Source organism: Nicotiana tabacum, chromosome 4 (genome assembly GCF_000715075.1).
Source record: "Nicotiana tabacum cultivar K326 chromosome 4, ASM71507v2, whole genome shotgun sequence".
Lineage (NCBI taxonomy): Eukaryota > Viridiplantae > Streptophyta > Magnoliopsida > Solanales > Solanaceae > Nicotiana > Nicotiana tabacum.
The window spans coordinates 77,425,639-77,435,123 of record NC_134083.1 but is presented as its reverse complement, the minus strand read 5'-3'; positions in this window follow the sequence as shown (position 1 = coordinate 77,435,123).

Here is a 9,485-nt window from a genome sequence, read left to right as displayed (position 1 = left end):
CAGAAGTAGTGCCTCAACTTCTGAGCTATCCACGTCAAAGCGCAGCAGGTGCGCTCCAGCAAAGAATATCGTGCTTCGTAAGGTGTGAAATTCTTACTTAGATAGTACATGGCATGTTCCTTTCTTCCCGTCTCATCGTATTGTCCCAAGACACAACCGAAAGCCCCATCCAGTACAGATAAATAGAGTAGCAGTGGTCTCCCAGGTTCTAGTGGGACCAAAACAGGTGGTTTGGATAAATATTCCTTGATCTTGTCAAAGGCTTTCTGGCATTCTTCAGTCCAACTTGTTGCAGCGTCTTTCTTTAACATTTTGAAAATCGGTTCATAAATCACAGTTGATTGTGCTATGAAACGACTGACGTAATTGAGACGCCCCAAGAAACTCATCACATCTTTCTTGTTCTTCTGAGGTGAAAAATCTTTGATAGCCTTGATCTTTGACGGGTCTAGCTCAATTCCTCGGCGGCTAACGATGAACCCTAACAACTTTCCAGCAGGGACTCCGAAGGCACATTTTGTGGGATTTAGTTTCAGGTTGTATCTACGAAGTCGATAGAAGAATTTCCTCAAATCTGCTATATGATATGTGCTTCTCTTGGATTTGGTGATGACATCATCCACGTACACCTCTATATCCTTGTGTATCATATCGTGAAAAATGGTTGTCATGGCCCTCATATAGGTGGCTCCATCATTCTTTAGGCCAAACGACATCATTTTGTAACAATATACTCCCCATGGTATAATAAAGGCTGTCTTTTCGGCATCCTCTTCATCCATCCAGATCTGATGATATCCCGCGAAGCAATTCACAAAGAATTGGAGTTCATGCTTGGCACAGTTGTCAATCAGTATGTGTATATTGGGCAAAGGGAAATTATCTTTGGGACTTGCTCTGTTTAAATCCCGATAGTCGACACACACTTTGACCTTCCCATCTTTCTTTGGAACCAGCACAATGTTAGCCAACCAAGTCGGATATTCAACCACTATGAGAACCTTAGCTTTGATCTGCTTGGTGACTTCCTCTTTTATTTTCAGGCTCATATCTGGTTTGAACTTTCTGAGCTTTTGCTTTACAGGCGGACACATAGGGTTGGTAGGTAGTTTATGAGCCACTACGGACATGTTCAAATCGGTTATATCATCATAGAACCATGCAAAAATATCCTCATACTCCTTCAAGAACCGGATGTACTCTTCCTTCTCTGACGGTGATAGGTGAATGCTTACACACGTTTCCTTAACTATTTCGGAGTCTCCCAAATTAACTGTTTCGGTCTCATCCAAATTGGACTTAGGCTTGTTTTCAAAGTTTTCCACTTCTCTGACAATTTCCTCGGGTATTATATCTTCTTCCAGATCCTCTGAATCATTATCCTTATGTTGCGTAGTCTCATTACATATCACAGTCGTAGGTTCATCGGGATAGGTAATAATAATACTGTAGAGAAAAAATGTAAATAATAATAATAAATACTAAAATAACAATGCATTAGATAAATTTTGAAAGCGTCAAACAAGTACGGCTCGATGACTCGAGCAATTATTTCAAAACAAAATATGCTTAAAACAAAATACTGAAAATGTCTTAGATGCTCATAAAATTTCTTTCAAAATAAATGGTGCTAATTGCCAGGCTACCCAGGAACTCGACGGGCGTTTGATGGTGCAGCAGTCTAGTTCTTGAGAATAGCTCCCTTCTCCATGGTCTGAATAATAAGGCCTTCCTCCTCCTCCTCCTCCTCCTCCTTCTCCTCAACTATCGCACTGCAATCCGTGTCTTCATCATCCAGAAATAGATTCCTTATGCTGGCTAGAACTTCATCTTCTTCGAACTCCCACATCATGTTAGCTTGATGAAATAACTAGCTCAAATATGGTACTAGTTGCTCTAGAGGGTAATAAGGACCACGCCATGGTGGCGACCAATTCTGATACTCGTGCCAGGTGTATTCATACCCAAGCCTAAAAGTTGTGTTGTGACACTTTAGTTGTATCGGTTTGGTGATTCCCTGGAGATTCTTAACGAGACCCTTGCCAGGTTCATACCCTGTCCATGCCAATATGCATTCTGTCTTACTGCTCTACCATTTGTCCTTTTCAATTGCGTTGACGCGCTCGATGCGATGGTATGTTTATCTACTTAACTTCCTTCTATTCTCAATGACCGGAATAGTTTGATTGGTGTAAATGGGATTACTTCCATCTCCATGGATGATCACTTCCTGATGGTTCCATTCAAACTTCATGACCTGAAGTAGAGTAGAAGCTACGGCCCCAGCGGCATGTATCTAAGGTCGTCCCAACAATAGGTTGTAGGTAGCAGATATGTCCAACACTTGAAACTCAACATCAAACCAGGTTGGGCCCATCTGTAGGCTGAGGTTGGTCTCCCCAATTGTGGCCCTTTGAGACCCATCAAATGCTTTCACATTCATACTTCCTGCTCGTATCTCGTGCAGGCCTTTACCCAATCTTTTTAGAGTAGTTAATGGACATATGTTGAGACTCGAACCCCCATCTATCAGGACTCTGGCAATGAACTTGTCCTCAAACTGCACTATGATATGCAGTGCCCTGTTGTGACTTAGTCCTTCTGGTGTCAACTCGTCTTCATGAAAAGTGATCTTGTGGCTTTCCAACACTTGCCCTACTATGTTGGCCATATCTCCACTGGTGATGTTGTTAGGTATATAGGCTTCATTCAACACCTTCATCAGGGCATTCTTATGTGCCTCGGAGTTTTGCAGCAGTGATAAAATAGATATTTGAGAAAGGGTTTTGTTCAGATGATCAACCACAAAATACTCTCGTGCCTGCACCCTTCTCCAAAGATCATCTGGGCCAGTCTCAATGACAAGCGATTTAGATGCAACTTCTTTGCTTGTTACTCCCAAATGCTCGGGTGTATAAACCCTACCAGTTTTGGTCATGCCTTGCGCTGCACCTGTTTCTTCTATTTTTGCCTTTCCTTTCCTTCTTGCTTCCGCAACATAATCCCATGGTATAGCATTAGACTTATAAGACGGCGTAGGTGCTACCATCACGGTGAAGGGCAATGTTACTTCAACCTCAAACGGAGTTGGTGTAGCTACCTCAACTTCAATTGGTGCCTGAGTCTGTACCATGATAGTTGTGAGACTGACTGGAGATGTTTCAGAATTATCCCTTTCTCAAATGAGTCCAATTGACCCCTCTGAGTCCCATTCTTCATCGGTCTCTATCACGTTTACTCCTCCACACCTGTGATCTGGGAGAGGATTGTTATGGACATTAGGTGAAGCCTCATTTGCCTGTATGACTTTGGTGTCAATTATTGTCTGAATCTTATCCTTCAACGTACGACACTCATCAATAGTATGACCTTTCATGCATGAGTGATAGGCACATGTCTTATTTGGGTTAATCCACTGGGAAGAGTTTTCCATAGCAACAACGGGAATGGGAGTGATATAACTGGCAACCTTCAGTCTCTCGTACAATTGGTCTATGGGTTTAGCAATTGGGGTGTATTGTCTGGGTGGTCTACGGTCAAAATTTGGTCTAGGTTTTTGGTAGTTTTGGCGGGCTAGTGGTGAGTGGTAGTATGCTGGTTGGGTGTTATAAGTATGGTAAGTGGCGGTAGGTTGTTGGTATTTGGGAGGTGAAGGCTGATATGTGGGTGAAGGTGTTTGGTATGTAAGAGGAGACTTTGGACCTTGGGCTACCATCACCGCACCTACTTCTTTCTTCTTGGAGATACCTCCTGACTGTAAGGCTTTATTTGTGGCTTGAAATGCTTCAAAATTTGTCACCATTCCTCTTTTGATCCCTTCTTCTATTCTTTCTCCCAATTTGATCATGTCAGAAAATTTATGGTTTTCAATAACCATCAGTCTTTTTTAGTATTGCAGATCCTGAGTTCTAACAAAGAACTTATTCATCTGTTCTTCTTCCAGTGATGGCCTTACCTTTGCGGCTTCAGACCTTCACCGGGTAGCATAGTCGCGGAAAGTTTTCGTTGGCTTCTTCTTGAGATTCTGAATGTAGAAAATGTCTGGTGCGTTTTCTGTGTTAAACCTGAACCGATCCATGAAATACGATGCCATACTCACCCAATTAACCCATTTCTTTGGGTTCTGACTGATGTACCAGGACAGGGCATCTCCAGTGAGGCTTCTCATGAACAGCTTCATGTGGATTCTTTCATCCTTGCCAACCCCTACAAGCTTGTCACAATACGTTCTCAAATGCACCTTCGGATCACCAGTCCCGTCGAACATTTCGAACTTAGGAGGTTTGTAACCTTCTGGCAGTTCTACATCTGGTTGAATACACAAATCTTCATAGTTCAAACCCTCAATGCATTTTCCCCCTTCGACACTTTGAAATCTGCAGTAAGTTTCTTGAGTTCTTCCGCCATGTTCTTGATGAGCAGGTCCTTCTCGGTGGATTCAGGTATGTATAGGGTCTGTTGTGGGGTGTGGGGTAAGGTTTCCACATATATGGGATTGCTTTGGTGGATTCCGGGAATCTGGGTATAATGGTGGTCATTGGTTGAGTTTTGCGGGTCAGGAGTAGGATGTGGTGCATTCTGAGGGGTGTGGTATGTGGTTGTTTGTAGGTATTGAGTTGGGTGGTGATGGTGTTGTTGAGGAGTAGGTATCGGTGGAGGGTTTTGTTTATGAGGAGGTGTGGCGTATTGATGTGGTGCCGGAGGATTTTGCGGATTTTGTATGTTTTGGGGAGGTACCGGGTTTTGGGCATTTGTGTTTTGTTGATTAAGGTCGGGGACGTTTAGGGTGAGGGAAAGGTTTTCCAAGTTCTGTACCTGCTCAAGTTCCCCTTGTAGCTCCAATATTTTCTGTTCCAGACATAGTACCAATTCATTCTGTGCTGGAGTATTCCGACCGTCCAAGGTTTCAACGTTCTCTGCATTGTCCTTTCTGATACCGCTTAAATCGTCCATTTTTTCTTTCCCTTTGCTTCTGCCTTTAGGATCACTTGGTGGAGGAGGAGGTGGAGAACTTCTAGATCTAGTGTGATATGCGGATGATACCAGTATGCACGAACCAACATTTGGGGAATTGGAATAAACAAAAGAAAAAAAAAACAAAAAAATGGTAACCATGTCGGTGAGAGATATTGAAAGGATGTTTGCGATATTGAACATGTGTTGCAGAATCAGTAAATAAATTAGCGTCCTAATTTTTGGGACCTCGTTGTGCCCGAGGTAGGCCTAAGAGACACATAGACTTGGAGAAAATTGATGCCAATAATTGTGTCATTTCATTAATGCGAAAATGAATCAGATCCATACTAAAACGACAATAATAAGAAAATTACTAATGGCATTTGCCTTATTACAATCGAAATCTAAAACTAGGCTAAAAAGTAGTAAAGAACATCATTTCCTAATCTATTTGGCCCTAGAGGGACCTTCTCCATGCTTGGCCTTCTTGGATCCATCAATCAAGTTCCCCAGGTCGTGCATGTCCAATAGTAGGTAGGCCCTTGCTAGGTGCCCTCCCTCATTACCTTCCGTATTCTGACAATCCGAGAGCCTCTTCCTCATCTTCCCATCGAGTTCCATTAACCCGTGCTCCAAATATTCCGATCTTTCTGTTGATTTAGTAGCAATTTCTTTCCATTCGCCGATAGCTTCCATATCCACTTTGTGTTGTTCTAAATGTCTAGCTTCAGACTTGAAAACCCTCTTGCGCAGCATCCTATACTTGACTTGTGCTTCAGCAGCGTCATGTATAACCCTATTTTTTAGATTAATCCCTGGATTCACATCTCCCGCTATATCATCTACCAACCATGATGGGTAGAAGTATACATGGCCGGCATGGTACCTGTCTGGCTCGATAGTGTCATTCTCTACAACGACCTTTTGATTCCACATATGCTGGACCATATTGGAATACGTTCCCTTTAAAGTTCTCTTTATATTGTACCATGTTGGAAACCCGAGGTATAACCTACTTTCTTCTCGCTTGCCTCATTACTCTTATAGGAGCATAAAGATAGATTCCTCTTAACCCGATCAACACTAAATGAGTAGTTTCTCTTGACCTGATGATGAACTCGCTACTAGGGAACCATTCGAACATCCAATGTACCCTTTCGTCAGTCAAATTGCTGAAGAAACACACCCAACTCATAGCATTTTCGGGTTGCGCGAACCTATCTGGGATAAATGTCATTCTTTTTGGATGATGGTAGGCTATGTAGTCATTCAATGGTCGTCGCAGAAGTTCCTGACGATATTTACCTCTCTGGAAATATTCTAATAACCAAACCTGTAGCAACATATTATAGCCCTCGAAATGCCCATACCTCTGCTTGCATCGATCTAGAGCTCGGTACATTTCGGCCAAGATCATGGGGATGATAGTGTAAGTTTGTCTTTCAATTCCTTCCATTAGAGTCATAGCGACCATGGCTAAACGAGTGTGGATCCTCCCCCCTTTCATCGAAAATATTAGCAACCCCAAGAAACAGACAATGAACACAAAAACTCGGCGGTGTGTCCAACCCAAAGAAGTAACAGCAAGTTCATCACGGTGAAGGCGATATGACTTGCTATGCCCATAACATTCATAAAGGAATTCAAATGGTATGTATGACTTCTTCAGACAGAGTAATTCATCATTTTTCTTGAAACCCATCATTTTCAAAAAACCGCAGGGAGTGCGATTTTCTGGTACTAATAAACCCGAACTATCCCATGGCAGCATAGCGAAGCCTCCTATTTCCTCTAAGAGAGGGGTCATCTCTACATTACCAAAGCAAAAGACAGCTTTTCTCATCCCAAAACATAGTGGCAGCCTCAATCAATGCGTTATTTGGCCGAATGTCCAATAAGGAAGGTAAATTTCCGAGGACCCTTTTCACATAATTCTGGTCACTAGGTGAGAGGTTCTTCCACCAATCAAGCAGCAAAGATGGGATGTTTTGAACCATGCCGAACCTTGGAACTTCGTGCCTCATTTTCTGCAAAACAAATAAAGTTAGCCCTTTCCCCCTCCGGGCCTGACTATTTACACATTAATGATCAACATATCTGCATGTTTTCTCCAAGTAATACACATAACGTGATGGTGTCCATTGAGATTATGGAAATCCCGTCGGACTTTGGACAAGGCTTATCTTAGTGGATTATCATGTGGACAGCGTTCTAATCCATACTAGGTTTGACATGATGCATGCATAGTTGATATTGGAGTGAGGTTTCTAGAAGGGTCTAGACCGATACCCTCAAGTGGACAATTTGAGAGGGAAAGGCACGGAACTGTCGACTGCACCGCTGATCGACTAGTTTTACTGCAAATAAGCCTTTCCAAATTAAAAGGGTAATTTCTGGAAGAGCGCGGACACTCATCAAGTGCTGCTATGGTATTAGTTGGGCACGAGTGAAATATGATGTGGAGCATGCTTTGTGTAAAGATAATAACACATTGCCAAGTATTTTTATGATAAATATGTAAAAAGCGGTAAATACAGTATTAAGGTAAAACATGAAAGAGAGACAAAGGAAGAAGTTAGTTAGTGGAATATATGCGAGAATGTTATAAAGCAAACAATATAGTAGTTTTTAAACAAATGAAGATCAGTTAGAGCAAATACGGGCGAATAGGGAAAGGGGCGTGCATGTCATAACAAATTTAAGAAAATAAAGGTGGAGAAGGGAAGGGACGTGCATGTTATAACGAGTTTAAACAAGTAAAGGCGAACGGGAAAGGGATGTGCATGTAATAGCAAAATTTAGCAAATAAATATGGAAAAGGAATGTGCGTTTTATAACAAAAGAAAACTAATCCACATAAGCCAAGTTCATTATGGTAAGAACGTAAGTATCCCAAGCAGAGTCGCCATGCTGTCGCGCCCCCTTTTTCTCGCGAAATCGGGCTTCGACATGTGACCACTCTTTTTTTTAGGAGGTATTAAAAGAGAAGAGTTGCCACCTAACGGTTTAAGGTACGTTAGGGCACCTATTATGCAAATGACTTTGTTTGACTAGTCAACGTCACCAAAGATCGGGTAAGGGCTCAAGTTACCTCAAAGAGAAGGTGTTATGCACTCCTCGAAGTCCACAATTGTAGGTCCCGGCTGAACTTATGATAATGTGGATTGTGATTAAGCTAGGTGATCAAATAAATAAAGGAGTTCAGAAGTCACAGAACTTTATTACAACATGATTGACACAAATCTTAGTGTGAATATAGGGATACAACTATTTAGATCTAATAACGACATACAAAGAGAAAAGGGAGGGGTCCTAAGTTTTTTAGCCTAAAGGATCACCCCGTGCAATATAAATAATATTTCGTAACTCCCTCAAGATGGGGTGTTACTCATATTAATCAGTGGGCACAGACTATTATCTCCTGCTACCCGATTACTATGTTAAAGTTGTTACCTAAAAGCGTTCTAATTCAATTATAGGTCGTACCCTCTGCGTGCACTACCCGTCCCGTACCTATGGTCCAGGAGGTATTGGACCTTTGCTTTGGATGGTTCTAGACCTCACTTAGGCTGCTCAGAAATGTCAAAACTAGGCGACATACAAAACACATTGGACTTTACATATAGGCAGTCAAGGCTCAAGTTTGCCTCCACACTTAAGCAACAAATGCACGCAAACACATATAGCGATCAGGAATCTGCAGAATCCTATAGACATGCTTTCTAGGCGATCAAAGTAAGCAAGTGATTTCAGATGCAAGATATAGCTTATAGACAGAATCATGCGAGTATCATAAACTAATTGTTGGGAGTTTTAAGTTACCAATCATATATGATAGATACCTAAGTGATTTACGCAGTTGGGTACAACAGAATCTGCTAGGGAAAGAGTCCCTGAATTATTCATACGACGGGCATGAAACAGTGTTTGAATGGTCTAGTATTAACCAATTATAGCAAGCAATTATTTCCTATAGGCAGGATCTCTAATGCATAGTACTTTAGAGCTTATTTTATTTATACTTAGTCCTATGAACAAGATTTCTAGTGATCAATGTGGTACAATAGCAAATGAAGTGATCAAAAATCCTATAGGCATAATTTCTAGTGAATAACTGAAGCGAATTGAAGGAAAATTCATTTGTTCCTATAGGCAGGTTTCTAGTATATTCAAAAGTAATCATGCAAGTTGAAGGGGGTGCTTACTCCTTATAAGCATGCTGTCTATAAACACGTAGCAATAGACATAGCATTTGAACTCATGATTAATAGTAAATAGGCAGTGTGTGTCCTTCTCCTAATGTCATGATCTCTACAGTGCTCATGTAATTGAACAACACATATAGCGAACACATTATTAAGTCCTATAGGCATGTCATCTACCCATCACATGTAAATATTAAGATCTACCCCCATTCCCTTTTACTAACAACCCCAATTGTTTATACAAAGATTATTACAGACCCAACAATGAGTAAAAATATTACATAACAGTGAACATGCCCACAGTAGGCCTAAATAAAATAACTA